The sequence below is a fragment of the Dipodomys merriami genome, unplaced genomic scaffold (genome assembly GCF_024711535.1).
Source record: "Dipodomys merriami isolate MVZ:Mamm:240054 unplaced genomic scaffold, mDipMer1.0.p SCAF_527, whole genome shotgun sequence".
Lineage (NCBI taxonomy): Eukaryota > Metazoa > Chordata > Mammalia > Rodentia > Heteromyidae > Dipodomys > Dipodomys merriami.
In genome coordinates, this window is record NW_027206099.1 from 358,372 (window position 1) to 378,313 (window position 19,942).

General features: G+C 39.3%; 1 pseudogene; it reads right to left on the bottom strand.

Moving 5' to 3' along the window:
• Nucleotides 1-7,895: 7,895 nt before the first annotated feature.
• LOC138811430 (myelin protein zero-like protein 3 pseudogene) overlaps nt 7,896-19,942 on the bottom strand; it is a 35,070-nt pseudogene continuing 23,023 nt past the window's right edge.

Consider the following 19,942-nt stretch of genomic DNA (forward strand, 5'->3'; position numbering starts at 1 on the left):
TAAAAACAATAGCAAGAAAGAAAAACATTAGAGTTCCTGTCTTGGAGTTCATTTCGCTTAACGTCATCTTATAAGGTCATATGTACTTAGCTTTTGAGCTTTTCTGCTTGCCTTAAACATATATTATTTATTGCTAAAAAGGGAGGCCTGGTATACTTCACTTAATATATTTTTTATTTTTTAATTTAGTTTTATTGTGAAAATACTGTACAGAGGGGTTACAATTACGTGGGCAAGATAATGAGTCCATATCTTATCAACCATTGTAGCCTCCCCCTTTGTTTCCCCTTCCCATCCCTTCCCAGCCTCCCCCCATCACCCCCCACAATCCTCCCCCCAACACCAAAGTTGTAAAGTTCATTTTCGACATGACAACGTGTACTTCTCATTGTTGCAACGGGTACACCAGTCTCCTTATTTAAACGACTTGTTTTTCTCCTTCCCCTCCACAAATTATACCGACATCAAATACAGTGAAAGCAGGGGTTATACTGTGGAAGAGGGACATACAAAGCAACAAAGAAATAATCTTATAAATGCATTAGAAACAAATGCATTTAAGAAAAAAACATTTAAATACATATATTAGGCTTGATTTTTCCTAACATCACCTTATCTGACCATTCCTGCTTGACGCAGACATATACTAGATATTGCAATTAAGGGAAATCATGGGACCAATGTTTCTTTGGGCTTGGCTTACTTCACTTAATATAATTTTTTCCATGTCCTTCCATTTCCTAACAAATGGGAAAATGTCATTCTTTCTGTTGGAGGCATAGAATTCCATTGTATATATAAATGCCACATTTTCTTGATCCATTCATCTACTGAGGGGCATCTGGGTTGGTTCAATATCTTAGCTATAGGAAATAATGCTGCAATAAACATAGTTGTGCTGGTAGCTTTAGTGTTGTCTTGTTTGAAACATTTGGGTAAATACCCAAAAGTGGGATTGCTGGGTCATAGGGGAACTCTAGCTGGAGTCATTTGAGAACCTCCATACTAGTTTCCAAAGTGGTTGTACAAGTTTATACTCCCACAAACAATGGAGTAAGGTTTCCTTCTGTCCACATCCCCTCCAGTATCTGTTATTAGAGTTCTTGATTTTTCTCATTCTAACTGGGGTGAGGTGGTATCTTAATGTTGTTTTGATTTGCATTTCTGTTACGGCTGGGAGGTTGAGCATTTCTTAATGTGTCTACTGGCCATCCTTCTTTCTTCTTCATAGAAGTTTCTCTTTAAGTCTTTAGCCCACTTATTTATTGGGCAGTTGTTTCTTTGAGGATTTGTTGTTGGGGGATTTAATTTTTTGAGTTCCAAGTATATTTTAGATATGAGACCCTTGTCCGTTGCATGGCTAGGGAAGATATTCTCCCAATCCGTGGGCTTTCTATTGATCTTGCTAGCTATGTCCTTTGCCATGCAGAAGCTCTGCAACTTCATGCAATCCCATTTGTCTAACCTTTCTTTGATTTTTTTATGTTTCTGGGTCTCTATTAAGAAAATTTTGGCCTGGGCCAAGAAGACCTAGAGTTTGTCCTATTCCATCCTGTAATGATTTCAGAGTGTCTGCTTTGACACCGAGGTCTTTGGTCCATTTGGAATTGATGCTGGTGCAGCATGAACTATATGGATCTAGCTTTCGTTTTCTACAAGTAGTTGACCATTTTGGCAGCACAACTTATTGAAAAGGCTGTCTTTTTTCCGTTCTATTTTTCTTAGCTACCATATCGAAAATTAGTTGGTGATAGGTCTGTAGGTTCATTTCTCTGTTTTCAATTCTATTCCATTGGTCCTGAGGTCTGTTCTTGTGTGAAAATTGGTATTGATATTACTCCAGCAGTGTTCCTTCTGTTGAGGGTCGTTTTTGCTATTCGGGGTCTTTTATTGTTCCATATGAATATTTGGATTGCCTCTTCTATTTCCTTGATGAATGAGGTTGGAATTTTGATAGGTATCACATTAATTTGTAGATAGCCTTGGGAAATATTACCATTTTCACGGTGTTGATCTTTCCAATCCAGGAGCATGGGAGATTTTGCCACTTCTTAAGTTCTGTTTTGATTTCCTTCATCAAGTTTTTAAAGTTATCATCATAGAAGTCCTTCACTCCTTTGGTTAGGTTAATTCCTAGTTATTTTATTTTTTGTGGGGCTATCACCAATGGAGTTGCTTTCCTAAATTCAGCCATACTTTTCTCATTGTTGACATACAGAATAACCATTGATTTCTGGGGGTTCATTTTCTACCCTGCTACTTTGCCAAACCTTTGAATCAGCTGAAGAAATTTGGGAGTGGAGTCCATGTGATTCTTTAAATACAAGATCATGTCATCTGCTAAGAGGCAGAGTTTTACTTCTTCTTTCCTTATTTGGATCCACTTTATGATTGCATCTTGTCTTATTGCTGTAGGTAGGCATTCTAATACTACATTGAAGTGGAGAGAGTGGACATCCTTGTCTTGTTCCTGAGTTAAGAGGAAATGGCTTTAGTTTTTCACCATTATTATATTGCTGGCTGTAGGTTTGTCATATACAGACTTTATTGTATTGAGGAATATTCCAAGGATTCCTAATTTTTCCAGAACCTTCATCATAAAGGGGTTTTGGATCTTGTCAAATGCTTTTTCTGTATCTATTGAGATAATCATGTGTTCCTTATCATTGCTCCTATTGATGTGATGAATTATATTAATTGATTTGCATATATTGAACCAGATTTGCATCCCTGAAATGAAACCTGTTTGATCGTGGTGTATGATTTTTTGGATGAATTGTTGAAGTAGACTGGCCAAAATTTTGTTAAGAAGTTTTGCATCAATATTCATCAAAGAAATGTGTCTATCCTTCTCTTTCTTTGATGAGTCCTTTCCTGGTTTTGGGATGAGGGTTATGATGGCTTCATTGAATGTGTTCTGTAGTGAACTTTCTTTTTCAATTTTATTGAAGATTTGGAGGAGTATTGGTGTGTTGGTGCTTTGAAGGCCTTGTAGAATTCCGCTATAAAGCCATCTGGTCTTCAACTTTTCTTAGATGGGAGGTCTTTTATTGCTGTTTCTATTTTCAGCTTGATATGGGCCTGTTAAGATGGTTTAACTCATCTTGGTTTAGTTTTGGCATGTCAATATTTGCTTGGAAATGGTCCATTTCTGCCAAGTTCTCAAACTTATTAGCATAAAGTTTTGAGAAGTATTCCCTTATAATGTTCTGAATCTTGGTTGTTTCTGTGGTGATGTTTCCATTCTACTCTCTGAGTTTATTTATTTTGGTGTGTTCTCTTCTTTTTCTGGTAAGATTTGCTAACGGTCTGTCAATTTTGTTAATTTTCTCAAAGAACCTACTCTTTGTTGATTCTTTCTATAGTTTTTTGGATTCTAATTCATTTAATTCTGATTTAATTTTAATTATTTCTTTCCGTCTATTGCATTGAGGTTTATGTTGCTGTTCTTCTTCAAGGAGGTTCAGATGCCTCATTATATTGTTGGTTTCAGTTCTCTCCAATTTGTTGATGTAGGAACTCAGAGCTATAAACTTGCCCCTGAGTACTGCCTTTGCTGTGTCCCAGAGGAGCTAGTAATTTGTGTGCTCATTTTTGTTGAATATCATGAACAGTTTAATTTCCTTTCTAATCCCTTCCATGACCCACTCGTGACTCAGCAGGGTGTTGTTCAGTCTCCATGTGTTATACCACTTTCTTTTGTGGCTTTTTTTGTTGAGTTCTGATTTTATTCAGGTGTTGTCTGAGAGAATGTAAGGTATAACTTCAATGTTTCTGAATTTGGGCAAGTTTGCTTTGTGGCCTAAAATGTGGTCTACTTTAGAAAAATTTCCATGTGCTGCTGAGAAACACATGTATTCTGATGCTGCTGTGTGAAATATTCGATAGATGTCTCTTAAATCTAGTTGAAGTATGTAGTTGTTTAGATCTGCGGTTTCTCTGTTGAGTTTTTTTGCCAAGTTTATCTATCTAGTGGGGAAAATGGTGTGTTAAAATCCCCAACAATTAGTCTTTGGATCTATGTGTGATTTTAGAGAAAGTAGTGTTTCTTGAATAAATTTGCGTTCTCTGTTGTTTGGCGAATAGATATTTAGAATTGTAATATCCTCCTGAAGGAGAGATCCCTTTATTAGTATGTAGCGACCTTCTTTTTCTCTTCTCACGAATTTGAATTTGAAGTCTATTTTATCTATTAGAATTGCAACTCCCGCCTGTTTATGGGGGCCGTTTGCTTGGTAGATTTTGTTCCACCCTTTCACATTGAAAATGTGTGTGTTTTTATGGGCAAAATGTGACTCCTGAAGGCAGCAGATAGTAGCATGTTGCTTTTTAATTCAACTAGACAGTCTATGTCACTTAATTGGAGAGTTAAGTCCATTAATGTTGAAAGATAGGAATGAGAGGTATTTGGGAGTTCCTGCTATTTAATCCACCTTCTTTGGGGCTGATCCACTGCGTTCTTCCTATGTTCCTTGCATTCTCAGTTTGGGTGAGGATTCTTGGCCTTTGCTGTGGTCTTGTTTGTTTTCTAAGTGCAGCACATCTTCAAGAATTTTTGCCGGGCTGGTTTGGTGCAAATATATTGTTTAAATTTTTCTTTGTTATGGAAGGTTTGTATTTTATTTTCAGTTAGGAAGGATAGTTTAGCTGGGTACAGTATTCTTGGTTGATAGTTGTTTGTCTTTAGGGCATGGCATACATCATTCCAGGCTCTTCTTGCTTTGATTGTCTGTGCTGAGAAATCTGAGGTGATTCTCATTGGTTTTTCTTTATAGGTGATTGATCTTTACTCGGTGACAACTTTAACGATCTTTTCTTTGGTCTGAATTGATCCTGTGTGGATTATAATGTGACGGTGTGATGTCCTATTCTGGTCTGTTCTATTTGGAGTTCTCAAAGTCTCTTGTATCTGAATAGGCCTATCTTTTTGCATGATTGGGAAGTTCTCTGCTAGGATCTTGTTAAATAAATTTCCTAACCATTAACTTCTGTTTCTAGGTGCTCCTCTACACACATTATCCTCAGATTAGGCCTTCTGATGGTGTCTTCCAAGTTTTGAATAGATCTATCATATTTCTTACACTTATCTTGGATGGTTGTATGTTCTTTCTCTGTAATATCTAGGCTGTCTTCAATCCCCGAGATTTGATCTTCTGCATGGTCTAACCTGCTGTCAAGAGTTTCGACTTTCTTTTTTATTTATTTTCCTTGTAATTGGTCAGCTTTCATGGCTTCAAATTCTTTGTTGCAGCTTTGTTTTACATCTTGAATGTACTTCTTTACTTCCTTAATTTGGTGTTCAGTGTTTATTCTCAAATCACTTAGTTGATTGGTTATGGTTTACTTGGACTCCCATTCCTTCTGTTGGGTTCCGTTCAGTATTCCCTTTGTGGTCTCCCCGATCTCATTCAGCTCTTTGTTAATGGATTCCAACAATGCCTTTAGTGATCTTTGTGCATTCTCATTTTGCTCTCTCAATTCCTGTATTACTCTTTGCTTAGCTTCTCACGTTCACGCCATTCCTGTAGTTCTCTTTGAGTGTTCTCAGCCTGCTCACGCCATTCCTGCCTTTCTCTTTGAGTGATCTCAACCTGATCAAGCAATTCCTGTATCAGTTTTTGAGTAGCTTCCTCACGCTCATGATATTCCTGTATTAACCTTTGGTTTGCCCCTTCTCTCTCCCTATCACATTCATAGAAAGTCTTTGCAAGTTTTCAATCTTTTCCTGTATTAACCTTTGGTTTGCCTCCTCTCTCTCCTTTTCATGGCCATATAGAGTCCTTTGTTCATTTACCATGTTTACCAGCAGTGTTTGTAGAGCTATTTGGGAACTCTCCTCTGGATTGCATTATCTGTTCTGTCCCCTGATTATTATGAGTGGGAGTTAAGATACCCACAGTTGTCGTTTTTCTTGTGTTTTTCTGGCTTACTCTGCCCATTTTGGATGAAAGTAATACCAGTTTGGTGCTAGAACACTATCTTAAGACAAGTATCACCCAAAATTTGTAGTTGCACTGTCCAAATTGTGCAGATACAATCTAATTCAACAGATATATCTCTTCAACATCAAACAACTATATATTAATGGGCTATGAACAGCAAAGAAGAATTTGGCAAACCAGAAATTATTAGGTTTAGGGAGATATGTGGGTAAAAATAGGAATCGAGGGATGTGGGAAGGCACAGGGAGAATTAACTTAACTAAATCAAAATCTCAAAGCAGGAAATAGATTGGATAGTATGAAAATAGAGAGAGATAAAAAAAAGAAGAAAGAGAAAGAGAAAAAAAGAGACACGAAAAAATAGAAAAGCAAAATTTAAAAATTAAAAAGTGCAATGCTTAAAAATTATGCAAATATAAAAACGAAATATTCAGAGAAGAGTGAGGATATAATTAGAGAAGTGGAGGGATATAAAGGAGACGTGAAAAACTTAAAAATAAAAAATTAAAATATTATATAGGTATAAATAGTACTGCTATTAAAGAATGTAAGTCTAAGAGGTTTTGAATTGATGAATATATTTCTTGATTAATTGTGTACTCTGTGGGGGATAAGATCTAATAATCAACTACAAGTAATCTGAGGATGTGCAGAACAGCAATTAAGTCATACAAAGAAGAATGAAAGAGACAAAAAGGTGAAAAGAATGAGGAAGAAAAAAAGATTAAAAATTAAATAGAGCTAAACAAAAAACAAAAAAATAAATGTTTTTTTTTTTTTAAAAAGAAAGAAAACATGCACACACACATATACCCCTAAAATAAAAATTATAAGAGGGAGAAAAAAAGTTACTAGAAAACAATTTTTTAAAGGTAACAATTAAAAGAAGTTTTAGAAAAAAACTTATGAAAGTTAAAAAAAATTTTTTTGATTTTTTTGGGTAGGGTTAGGAAAGTCCTGTATTTCCCTTGTGTCCATAACCAGCCTCTTGTTGTAGTCTCTGGTCTTCTTGTGGTGTTTTATTTTCCTGTGGCTTGGTTGGTTTCTTAAGTCAGTTTGTTTGAGAAGGCACAAAAATGCTCTGCTTTACCCAGGATTTTGTGATCCTTCTCCCAGTCTTGTTCAATGGGAAGGAAATCTGTTTTGAGTATCACAAGAGGGAGATGGCTTGTTCCTCTACTTTGGAGATGCTGTGATGAGGCTTGGTTCTGGGTAGAGTGGAGGCCTTTCAGCAAAAAGTAGATTTTCCCTGAGGGGTTAGCTCCTGAGACACTCACAGAGCCCAGCCTGGAGCCATTCTCAGGATTTATGTTTACTGACTTTCAATTGATTGTAGAGGCTGCTAAAGGGATGGACAGACTGTTGCTCTGTTTCCTAGTGAAGAAAGCCACTCCTGGGCCTGGCAGCCTGAGCCGGGTGACTTTTCCCTGGGTTGAGCTGAGTCTGGCACGTCAGGTTAGGTTCTTGTGAGCTCCTAAATGACTCCAGTTTTCTTCCAAGGCCTGATTTGGAGCTAGCAGCTCAGCCAGGCCCTTGTCAGTATCAAAGATGGAGATCTCCGGTAGTGGGGGATGAGAGGTGGCTTCCCTCCTCTGCTCTCTGAGAAGGAGTGAGGACGTCAGGCTTCTACTCACGCCGAGTCTTGGTTCCTGGGCTGTCTCTGGTCTGCTAACTGCCGGATGAAGATGTCTTCTCCTTGTCGGTTCTTGCTGGTGTTGAATAGAATCTGCTCACTTGCCGCATCTGGCTCTTTCATCCCGGATTCTCTGTGTTGCAGGTATGGCGGCTATGGCTGCAGCTGCTGCAGCCACAGCCATAGCTGCAAATGCTGGCAAGTGCTCAGATCTGTCTCCTTGCCAGGATTTTCCCTCTCTGGCCTAACTCTCTGTACTGTGATGGCACACTTGTGATTCTCTGACTTAGGTCTGTTCACTGGAACACTAAAACTGCTTTCTATGGGAGAGCTTGTTTAACCTCTAGTTTCTCCTCTGCCATCTTCCTGGAACTCCAAGACTTCTTCTTATAGCCAGACTTTCTCTGCTTTTTCATCTCTGCAGCCTTCCTTGATATTCTCACAAGCATCAGAACAATAACTACTGCTGAGGGAATGAAAACAAGAATAGAAAGAAGGGCCACAGAAGACAGCATGGTACCAAAACCCCTTTCTGTGATTGTTAGTTCCATCAGGGGGATGTCATGGTGCACATCTGGGAGATTCTTCACAGCACAACTGAATGTCCTATTGTGTGGAGAGCTGCAGGGGCCACGACCAAAGATGGCACTGGCTTCCGCCTTCTGCCTTCCCGATGGCGAGTGCTCTCTGTGAATAACAACTCCTTATATGGCTATGGCTTGGCTACTGGCTTGCTTCTGTATTTGTGACCCTATTTGTATATGCCGCATGGCACCTCAGGATTGGCCATCCAGGAGGCTTATAACCGGAGTGCGGGTGCGGGGAAGGAGAAGCTTGCAGATGAGGTTCCCGAATAAACTGCTTTGAGAAGAATCCCGGGTCATGTCTTCCTTGCTGGTCGAGGTGGTCGCAACACTATTGTCTATCAGGTTAGGGTTGCTTATGCTTATGGATGCATCCCCTTTGTATACATTTCCAGCCCAGGAGATCTGATCCTGAAAAGGGCCTGCTGTGGTTGGGTACTGGAAAGACTGATAGTGAAATACAGATTTTGTGAGACTGCTGCTGGGAGGACGGTACTTACAGTCTATGGTCAGTTTGTCAGTGACATATGAAGATGACTTGAAGGTACATCTCAACTCGACATTTTCTCCAACATAACCTCGTATGTCAAAAGCTGCACTAATCCTGCAAGAGTAGGATGCCTATCAGGGCAGAGAAGGTGCAGCCCTAGCCTCAAGCGGCTCTGATCAGCGGCATCCCGCCTGCTCCTCAGGTATCTGCCTAATTCTTTCTGATGGAGGCATGGAATTCCATTGTGTATATTTTCTTGATCCATTCATATACTGAGCGGCATCTGGTTGGTTCCATATCTTAGCTTTGGTAAATAATGCTGCAATAAACATGGTTGTGCTGGTAGTTTTAATATACTCCTTTCCAAAGTGGTTGAACAAGTTTACACTCCCCCCAACAATGCAGGACGTTCCCTTTGACCACATCCCCTCCAGCATAAGTTATTATTAAATTTGTTGCTTATAGCCATTCAAACTGGGGTGAGGTGGAATCTCAACATTGTCTTGATTTTCATTTCTTTTATGGCTAAAGAATTTGAGCATTTTTTCATGTGTCTATTGGCCATTCCTATTTCCTCTTCAGACCTTTCTCTTTAAGTCTTTAGCCCACTTATTTATCAGGCAGTTGTTTCTTTGAGGATTTGTTTTTGGAGGATTTAATTTTTGAGGTCTAATTATATGTTAGATATGAGATCCTTGTCCATTGTAAGCCTAGTGAAGATCTTCTCCAAATCGTTGGGCTTTCTCTTGATCTTGATAGCTATGTCCTTGGTCGTGCAGAAGGTCTGCAGTTTCATGCAATCTCATTTGTCCAACGTTTCTTTGATTTTATGTGTTTCTGGGTCTTTATTAAGAAACTTTTGGCAAGTGCCATGAGCCCTGGAGTTTCTCCTTTTCCTTCCTGTAATGTTTTCAGGGTATCTGCTTGGGCTCTGAGGTCTTTGATCCCTTTGGAGTTGATTCTTGTGCAGTGTGCTTTATAAGGGTCTAGTTTTAATTTTCTACAGGTGTGAAACAGTATATGTTTTATAAGTCACTGTCCATCTCTGTAGAGCCCTCCACAAGTTTATATGTATTTGTAGCTTGGGAAAGGAAATAAGAGTTAAATCAGGACAGTTGGAGGCTATGGTTTATAGGGCTCATTTGAGACGCTTTTGGAAGGAATGTTAACTTTTTCCATCTGATGCACTACAGATGGCAGTCTTGGTACAGGAATTGAGTAGACTGCTATTAGATAGGAAGCTTGTACTGATTCCTCCTGATTTTCCCCTGAAGACAAGGAGGGTGAAGTAGCCATGAGCATGAATCTGTGTGGGGTTTGCAATAAATATCTATTGACTGTGTATTTCTAATTTCTGTTGCCATAGGCAAATGAATGAAAGGATTTTTCCTTTCGTACTTTAGCTGTAACTAGATATTTTTCATTTTCTAAATCTTATTTTATTGTGAAGATTCTATAGAGAGGCTACAGTTACATGAATAAGGCAATGAGTACATTTCTGGTCAAGCATTGTTACCCCTTCCCTTGTTTTTTTTCTACTATCCCTTACCTTCTCCTCCACCCTTCCCCACCCAAAGTTGTAAAATTCATTTCTAACATACTGTCCTATGGATATCATTGTTGCAATGGGTCATCCTGTGTCCTTGTTTCAGCATTTTTGTTATTTTGGTTCCCCTCCCTAAATTAGAAAAATGTATATACAAGGTGCACGGTAACAAAGTCAAGTCAAAGTCAAAAGGGGATATATTGTAGGAGGAAGAATATACATGATATATTTAAAACAACAACAACAAATGAGCCCCAAAATATAGTACCTTGTATATACGACATTTAGTCTAAAACTCCTTAGACATCTTAAGTTTGGACTATTTCTTTTTTTTCTGCCATTCTTGTGGTTTGAATTTGGGCACTCTACTGCTTAAGCCTCATTTGAGCTTATTCTGAGTAGTATATCTTATATAGAATGTGATAACTTTTCAGCCTGGGCAGGTTTCAAATAATGATCCTTAGATCTCAGCCTCTTGAATATCTAGGAGTACAAGCATGAGCCACCAGCACTTTGCTTGAATAATCCCACAGTTTTAACTACAGATGTTTTCATATCCCCTACCAACTATGCTTCCTGACCCTTTTTTAAAGTTATTTCTAAATAGCTTATGGAGGATTTTGAGCATTGCTTAATCATTTTTTCACTTTCATTACTAGTTGCACACTCAGAGGTTTGATGGAGTTACTTCCACACACACATATGATGTACTTGCTCATATTCACCCTGCCTTCCCAGTGTCCAGCCCCTTAATTCAAGGCCCAGAACCACTGTACACGTGCAAACATTCACTGACACTCTCAAACACACACACACACACACACACACACACACACACACACACACACACAGCAGAACAATTAGCAAAGGATATAATGTGGACCAGGAACTGCAAGGAAACATGGGAAGGTCGATTGTCTTTTCCCAGTTCCTCTGCCTTCCTCAATTCTCTGCTATTCCTTAGAACAATTCAAGCCTTACACAACTCACATCTGTCTGTTATGAACAACCTGAGCCTGGATTCCAGTTTGCATTCATAGGAAGCTGCCGTTGCTTGGATAGCTGGTCCTCAGAGTAAGCAGAGGCTCTCAGGTCATGTTTTCTTTTTCCATGTGTAGTGTCAATGCAGACCCTGAGACAGTAAGCAGCATCTTGAAGTGTATTGACATCTGTGTGAGCTACAAGACTCACCTCAAAAACAAGCAAAGGAAGTGGGATGCAAAGTAAAAATCCTGAACCAATGGACCTATAGGTGACTGAGAGTCAATTTCCACATTACTGGAGTAAATACAAGGGCAAGTCCATTTGAAGAGGCGTCTCCAAACATTTCATGGGCCCACATGACATGTCTGGCAGAAAGCCACTTGTGTGTGTGTGTGTGTGTGTGTGTGTGTGTGTGTGTGTGTGTGTGTGTGTGCCTGAAGGCTGGTCTGGGGCTCAGGCTCAAGCTGGGTGCTGCCTGTCCGTATGCATTTTTTTGCTCCAGCCTAGTGTTCTACCACCTCAGCCACAGCTCCACTTTTGACTTTTTTGGTAATTGATTGGAGATGAGAATCTGATGGACTTTCCTACCCAGGCAGGCTTCAACTGTGACCTTCAGATCCCAGCCTCCTGAGAAGCTAGTATTAAAGAAGGGATGCACTGGCACCTGTCAAGAAGCCTCTTTTGGGGGGGGGGTTGTCCGGTTGTGGGGCCTGAACTCTGGGCATGGGTGCTGTTCCTCAGCTCTTCAGCTCAAGGCTAGCACTATACCACTTGAACCACAGCGCCACTTCTGGCATTTTTCTGCTTATGTGGTGCTGAGGAATCGAACCCATGGCCTCAAGCATGCAAGGCATGTGCTCTACCACTGAGCCACCTACCCAGCCCAAGGAAGCCTCTTAAATAACAGATCTATTCATAGGGAGACAAGAATTGCCTCAGTCCAAGAGATGGTGTTGAGTTTTCATGTTTTGAAAGAATAATTACACTCAATAGCAAAGTATGAAGTAATATTGAAGGAAAGAAGGCAGCAAAATTTCATAAATCTGGGGTTATGAAAGCCCATCGAACATGAGACTTTCATATAGGAATAAGAATAACATCTATGTGGCAACATTGAGGCTCACCCATGTGGTCACATGTACTGTTTGAAGCCCTGTTCTCACATGATATGTTTCCAGAAATCTGGGATTCTGCTCTGTAGAAGATGTTTCCCAGTCACACTGGTAATTCTCTTAGTTCTGTTTTTCACACTTCTCATCCTTCATTCTTAGTATTATCCAAGTATCTTTTCCAATGCTGCTCCAGAAGATGCTTTCAATGTCACTGTAAGGATTCATTTAATAAGAGAAATATGTTTGCAGAACTTTAATACTTATATTACTAATATAATTACTAATAAAGACTAATATTCAAGAACTATTATAAGATCAATAAAACATGATTTGTAGCAGCTATGTGGCTTTGGTATTAAAGCTGATAGCAGACATGTATTCCTAGACCATTATGAATCTGTAGTTATTGCAATCTTACAATGAAAAATTTCTTAAGAAAGAAAATGTCTTGATAATATAAGCAACCCAATAGTTGTTGAATAAGACCTATATAGTGAGGACTTTTGTTGAGCTGGTACAAACTGGTTCTTGCCCTGAAAGCATCACCTATCTGTTCTGAGAGTCAGTCAGGGTTAAGTAGGGACACATGCTTCCAGATGACTGATATGCCTGGCATTCACTGCATAAGTCCATTCAGGCCCACAGCCCTATAACCAATATAGGACAACATTCAGAACAGTCTTCTTGTCTTTCAGATTCAAGCCTGTAATCCTAACTCATTAGCAGACTGATATCTGAGGATCACGGTTCAAAATCACCCTGGGAAGCAAAGTCTGCAAGATTCTTATCTCCAGTTAACCAGAAAAAAGCCACAGTGAAAGGTATAAACTGAGAAACAGTAAAGGGGTGTAATTGTCCCCCCAAAATGGATTCTTTACCTGACAACTGTTTAACTGACTTAACTGTTATTCCTCTGAACATCATCTTCCTAATAATATTTTTTTAAGAAAAGGAAAGATGAGGCTGGGAAGGTGGCTCAGTGGTAGAGTGCTTGCCTTGCATGCATAAGGCCCTGGATTCAATTGCTCATTACCACTTAAGCAGAAACTATGCTGGAAATCACGCTGTGGCTCAAGTGGTTGAGACTAGCCTTCAGCTGAAGAGATGAGGGACAGTGCCCAAGCCTAGAATTCAGGCCCATAACTGGAAAAAAGGAACAAAGCAAAAGAAATAAAAAGGAAGAGAGTTGTTGCCAGGCTCAGTGGCCAATCCTCTAATCCTAGCTATTCATGAGGTTGAGGATCAGTGATTGAAGCCAACTTGGGCAGGAAAGCCTGTACGAATTCTATTTCCAATTATGTCCAAAAAACTAGAAGTAGAATTGTGGTTCCAGTGGTGAAGTAGTAGCCTTGAGGGGAAAAAATAAACTTCAGGGATAGTGTCCATTTCCTGAGTGCAAGAAAAGACATTATGAACTTGGTTTATCTGTAACTGTGATGCCTTTGTTACAGACGATTATGGACTGAAACTCTGAACACGGCATTCTAGGTCTGGCATTTTTGTGCACAAACTGTGTGCATAACCATCTTAACTCCTTTGCTATTCTATAGTTGCAGGTTTAATTATCTTCTCACCATGGAAGAGGTTTCAGTATTTACTTTCTCTAGAGTACCTGCTTCCTTGTCCTCTGCTCTTTACTCACTGACAGCAGTATTTTACCTGAGAACACAAGGAGAATTGGCAAGACCTTGAAAGAAGGAAAGTTGCTAGAAGTGGGTGAGATGCTTGAGATAATGCCCAGGACCAGGTCAGAATTTTTTTGTGAAGACTTGCCATGGTGTGTCAATCTTTATCAATATGCTGAGGGTACTTGGACATAAAGAGGAGGCCTCAATGCCTACTGGTGTCATTCAGACTACACAGATATAAGCCAGCTAATCATGCTCTCACTTTCCCAACATGGAGTTTTGGTCCCTGCATGTCAAGGGAACTCAGGATCAAGCATGGACAGCTATCCACACAACATCCAGTTGTGACCTCTACATTGATACAGCATTGAAAGCAGTTCAGCATGAATCACATGGAGCTTGTCAAAATCATTGAAGGGATGGGAAAGTGGTTCTTTGTTGTATGGACCAAAGCAGAAAGATCACCATACAAGTTTCCTTTTAGAGACCCCACTTCTGTTCAATGGCCAAGAGAACATACATGAAAACCTCCAGAATGAGGAGGTATGTATACCCCTATGTTTCTAACCTGGACCCTTTACTGCATGATTTCCCAGAGCTTATGGAAACAATGAAACTAAATCTCTCGAAGATTTGGCACTGAAGTCCCTCAGAGACCATTGCCTACATCTGTGAGGAGAGCATAGGAGTTAAAATGGCCTGTCAGAGAGGGGAATACCCACAGAGTGTCTTCATGATATCGCAGGCATCCAGGATTCAGATAATTTGGGAGGGGTTTTGAAAGCCTCTTTGGTGTGGATGGTGAAACATTGAAGCAGTTGGCACCGAGGATGGGAAAGCCAGTTGAAGAGTACATGGATCCCATCAAGTCCCAAGATGGGCAGATCTACTATCAAGAGAGCTGGACATTGTGATGGATATGTTACATAACTGCTTTTGCTCATGGACAAGTCTTAGGCACATGTTATATTAGAGTGACTCTGCTGTCTACTACCACAAATGCATGGAAGAGAGATAGAAACTTGATACAGTTGCTGACATCATCAAGATCATCCTAAGGAAGAACTTGATAGACATTATCATCTGATTGTGTGTCTGGGTGATGGATGGGGGGATGTGTATGTGTGGAAACTAGGGCTTAAACTTTGGGCCTGGACACTGCCCCTGAGCTTCTTTGGCTCAAGACTTGCACTATAGCTCTTAAGCCATAGCTCCATTTCCAACTTTTGTGATATTTTATTGGAGTATCACAAGTACTTACTTACACGATAAACTTTAATTATGAGGTGATATGATTTTAAAGATGACATACTATACTACTATGCAAATGTAACAAATAAAAATGGGAGTCAAAAAGACACTCTAAGGACTATGTAGGAGGTTTTATGAAAGCCGTGAAGTTATATCTAAAAAAAGTGTTATTAGAGACTTAGACAACAGTGTTCAATTTCTTGTACCGGATAAAAGAATGCAGTCAGTTATTTCTGTTTAAATGTCTAATATTATTTTTTCTCTTTTTACTGTGTTTGTAATACATGCTACTAATATTAATATGTGTATTGGACTCAAGCTGATTTGTTGAATCTAGAAAAGTTTTGAGAGGTTGAACATCACCTCAATAGTACTCTGAAAGATGATATCTGGCCATGGAAGGGTTAAAACAGAGCTCCGGAGAGGGTTAAACTATTGCCCTTTCCATAGTGCTTTAAAGGCCTTGAAACCTGGGAGATAAAAGAGAAGTCTCCTTTCTCAAAACAATAAGGGAACCAGTGTTACTCACTGTGGTGGCTCTGATTGTAATATTGATGCTTCATTTTTGCATGTATCCATGGTAACCTTCCCAGTGTGAATTCAAATAAATATGATTGCTTGTGTGACCTGGAGCCCAGGTGCCATTGAGCCTTGGTACCCTGGGTCCTCATTGATTTTGTTCGTTTTGTCTATACTTGTCTGTGTATTTTCTAATATTCTTCAGCTTGGTATCCAATTGCACTGCCTTGGGTTACAATTAGCATCAAATAAGAATATTCTTGAACTGTAAAAGATAAAAAGCTTACCAACTTTCTTATCCCAAATGACTTCAAACCACAATCCTCAGATCTAAGCCTTCTGAGTAGCTAGGATTACAGGCATGGGCCCCTGGAAACCAGCATTCATAAGAACACTTGATGTCAGTGAGATCTTTCTTGGGCAATGTCTGCACATCTCAGTCCTCCTCAGCTCTGTTCCTTCCTGTTGCTCAAGCAGAGTGCAAAACTTTCACTCCTTTGTGTTCAAAATCCTTGAGGTTATTAAATTGACTTGCTCACCATATACCTCCTTTCCGTAAATCAATAGAAGGTTTTACTCCTTACCATCGATTAATTTTATTAACTAAATTAACTGGGATCCACACAGAGGTGACATGTCCTTTTCTGGATTGCACCCTGTACACCTATGTTTTACTTTATCTAATAAAGTTAACATTATTTACCTTGTTTGATGCTTCTTACTTTTTCCATATTTATTCCTTCTCACCTCTCTTTCCCTTGCACAGAAGGAAGAACCATTTGGAATGGTGAAGAGTGTGTTTTTAGTCATTCTCTGAAAAGCTTTACCAATGGATCCTGATTCCCAAGTCCTGTGTAACTGGCCTGTAAAGTCTTGTTCTTTAATCTCTCCTCAGCTTACACAAATGACCAATTTTATCTAAAAAAGGCTATAGGAGATGAGTTTAGGAATTCGTTTCTGGTTATCAGTCAGGAATCCTTATTACCTGGTCACTGTGCATAAGTTGTTTCTGTTTCATTTTTATTTGAATAGAACAAGCAGTGTGTACAATTAGTAGCCGAATTAGACTTACAAGTATTTTTTTTTTAAATTCAGGGATAGCAGGCTCTCTTATTTGAACCACAGATCAACTTCTGCCCCACATACTTTTCTTTTGGTGGTAAATAGGACGGTGTCCCACAGGAAGCCAAGGGAACTACACAATATCCTTAAATCTGAGGACTGCAGTTCACAGTCAGCCTGGACAGGAAAATCTATGAACGTCTTATCTCCAACTAATCAGCAAAAAGTCAGAAGTTGAGCTGTGGCTGAAGTGGTACAGCAGCAACCTTGAGCATAAAAAAAGCTAAGTGAAAAACAGATGTAGCACTAAGAAAACCACAAAATAATTTTTTTAAAAGTGGAAGAGAGCACAAAGAGTCTACTAAAAATGATAAAATGACCAAGAAACTGGTGGATCACACTTGTAATTCTACCTACTCAAAACACTGAAATTGAGGATCACCATTCCAAGCCAGCCAGGACAGGAAAGACCATTGTGTGTGTGTGTGTATGTGTGTGTGTGTGTGCATGAGTGTGTATGTGCCTTTCTGGGATATGAACTACAATTATTTTTTGACCATTTCTGATCTTTTGGAGGTTAATTTGAGATAACAGTCTCATGAACTTTCCTTGCTCCTGACGTTGAATCACAATCAGCACAATTCAGGACCCTATGTTAATCTCTATACTTACTTCCAGCTAACCACCAAAACCAAAAACTGAACCAAAGTGCAACTGTGTTAGAGCATGCTATCCTTCAGCAAGACTGGTGAGGCCCTCAAAACAAGCCAGAGAACCAACAAATAAACAAGTGAATGTATGTGAAGAAGAAAAGAGTCAATGAGTTTTTAAAATATAGACGCATACCTTTAATCCAATCTGAAATCTAGGGATCACAGTTTGAAGCCTGCCTGGGCAGGAAAGCCCAACTAACTTGAGTGTGCTAGGCATGGGCTAGAACTTGAGTTTTTTTGCTCAAGTTTAAAACTACTACTTACCGTCTCATGTGGTTAATTGGAGATTAGACTGATGGGCTTTCAAAGCCCAGACTGGCTTTAAACTGTAATCCTTAGATTTTAGGATACTGTGTAGTGCTATTGGTTTCCATGGGACTCTTATTTCCTATTAACCACCAAAAAATAAAAGATTGAAGTTAAGCTACGACTCAAATAATAGAGCCTGCTAGCTTTGAAATGAAAAACAAAATACCAAAAACAAAACAATCCTCAGCGAGAGTAAGTAGGCCTTGAATTCAAGCCTCTGCCCGCTCCCCCTCAAAAAAAAACCCTCAAGAGTAGAGTTTTTGTTCGTGCTAGCTTTGAGCAAAAAAAAAAAATGATTCAAATGGTTTTTCTTTCTTGCTATTTTTCTTAACATATTTATAAGATGATTTCTTTGTTGCTTTGCATGTCCCTTCCCCATGGTATAACCCTGTTTCACTGTATGCGATGTTGTTATAATTTGTTGAGGGGAAGGGAGAAAATTGTTTAAATAGGGATACAGGTGGACCCATTGCAACAATGAGATGTACAAGATGTTATGTCAAAAAACGAACTTTACAACTTTCGCGTGGGGCGGGGGGTGTGGGGGGGATGGGAAAAAATGGGAAGGGGAAACAGAGGAGGCAACAATGCTTGATAAAAAAATGTACTCATTACCTTGCTCAAGTAATTGTAACCCCTCTGTACAGAATTTTCACAATTAAAAAAAAAGCCAAAACTCTCATGGACAGTGAAGTCAGTGAACTAGTGTGGCCTAAATGTAGAGCTTGTTAGTTTTGATCTAAAAAACAAGCCAGGTGCCTCTGGCTCATGTCTGTAATCCTTGCTACTCAGGAAGCTTAGATCTGAAGATGACAATTGGAAGCCAGCCTAGGCTGAAAAGTCCCCTGGTGACTGTTTTGTCCAACTAAGTAGAAGTGGCACTGTGGCTGAAAGTGGTAGTGTGCCTGCTTTGTCCCTGAAGGCCGGTGCGTAGGCACTGAGTTCAAGCCCTACAATTGACAAAATCAATTAATTAATTAATTAATTAATTACTGAGCGTAAATGGGTATGCCCTAATAATAAAAGACATGAACTTTCAAAAAGGGGGAAGAGACAATCAAATAAATGAAAAGGTGCAAAAAGGAGGATATTGAAGCTTTCTAAATAAAAATTGTAATCCTACCTGTTCTGAGGACAGTGGTTCAAAACCAGCCTGGGCAGGAGACATTTTACTGTGTTCAATACTGAGGCTTGAACTTGCTATGCTTTGCTCATTGCTGGAGGTCTACTTCTTCCTACGTGTTGGTGCTTATTAGATATAATTGTCTCATTGACTTTGTTGCGCAAGACTGGCTTTGAACCATGATTCTCAAATTTCAGTCCTCTCTGTAATGCTCTTGGCTTGCTATTGATATTCTAATCTCCTATTAACCACAAAAGATGCAGAAGTTGAGCTATGGTTCAAGTAGTGAAACCAACTACCATTAAGGTAAAGGTAAATAAAACCTCAAGGAGACTCATCATGACTTAATTTCAAGACTTAACAACCACCACTCAATTAATCAAACAAACAAACAAAAAGAACCTCAGTCACATTTACCTGAGTTTGAGCCCTAGAAGAAGAGCTACAAAAAAGAGAAACAGCCTGTAGTTTACCTGTGGTCAAAGTTGTAGAGCATGGTACTTTCAAGAGGAAAGGAAAAACTGAGCATGAGAGCTAGTGCCTAAGAACAAATGACAAAAAAAAAGAAATAATAAATAACTGAAAAGGTGAAAGAAGAGGTAATTAAAGATTTCTAAATGTTGACTCACAGTTATAATCCTGAAGGCTAAGGCCGCTGAAATCTGTAGATCATGGTTGAAAGCCATGTTGGGCAGGAAAGTACATGAAATTTGCTTTACTGTGTTCAGTTGAGGGACTTAAAGTTGAAGTGTTTTGCTCATGACTACAGGTCTACTATCTTCTGCCTATTAGTGTTTGACTGGAGATAAGAGTCTCATGGAATTTCTTTACAAGGCTGACTTTGAAATATAATCCTCCAATTTCTAGCCTCTCTTTACTGTCCTTGACTACCCATGGGACTCTTGCCTCATTTTAACCACTTAAAAAAGGCAAAAGTTGAGCTGTGGCTCAAGTAGTATAGCCTTTTACCCTTCAATTAAATAAGTAAATCAATAAAACCTCAGAAAGAGATGGGAGGGATGAGAGCGAAAGTCAGAGCATCTTAC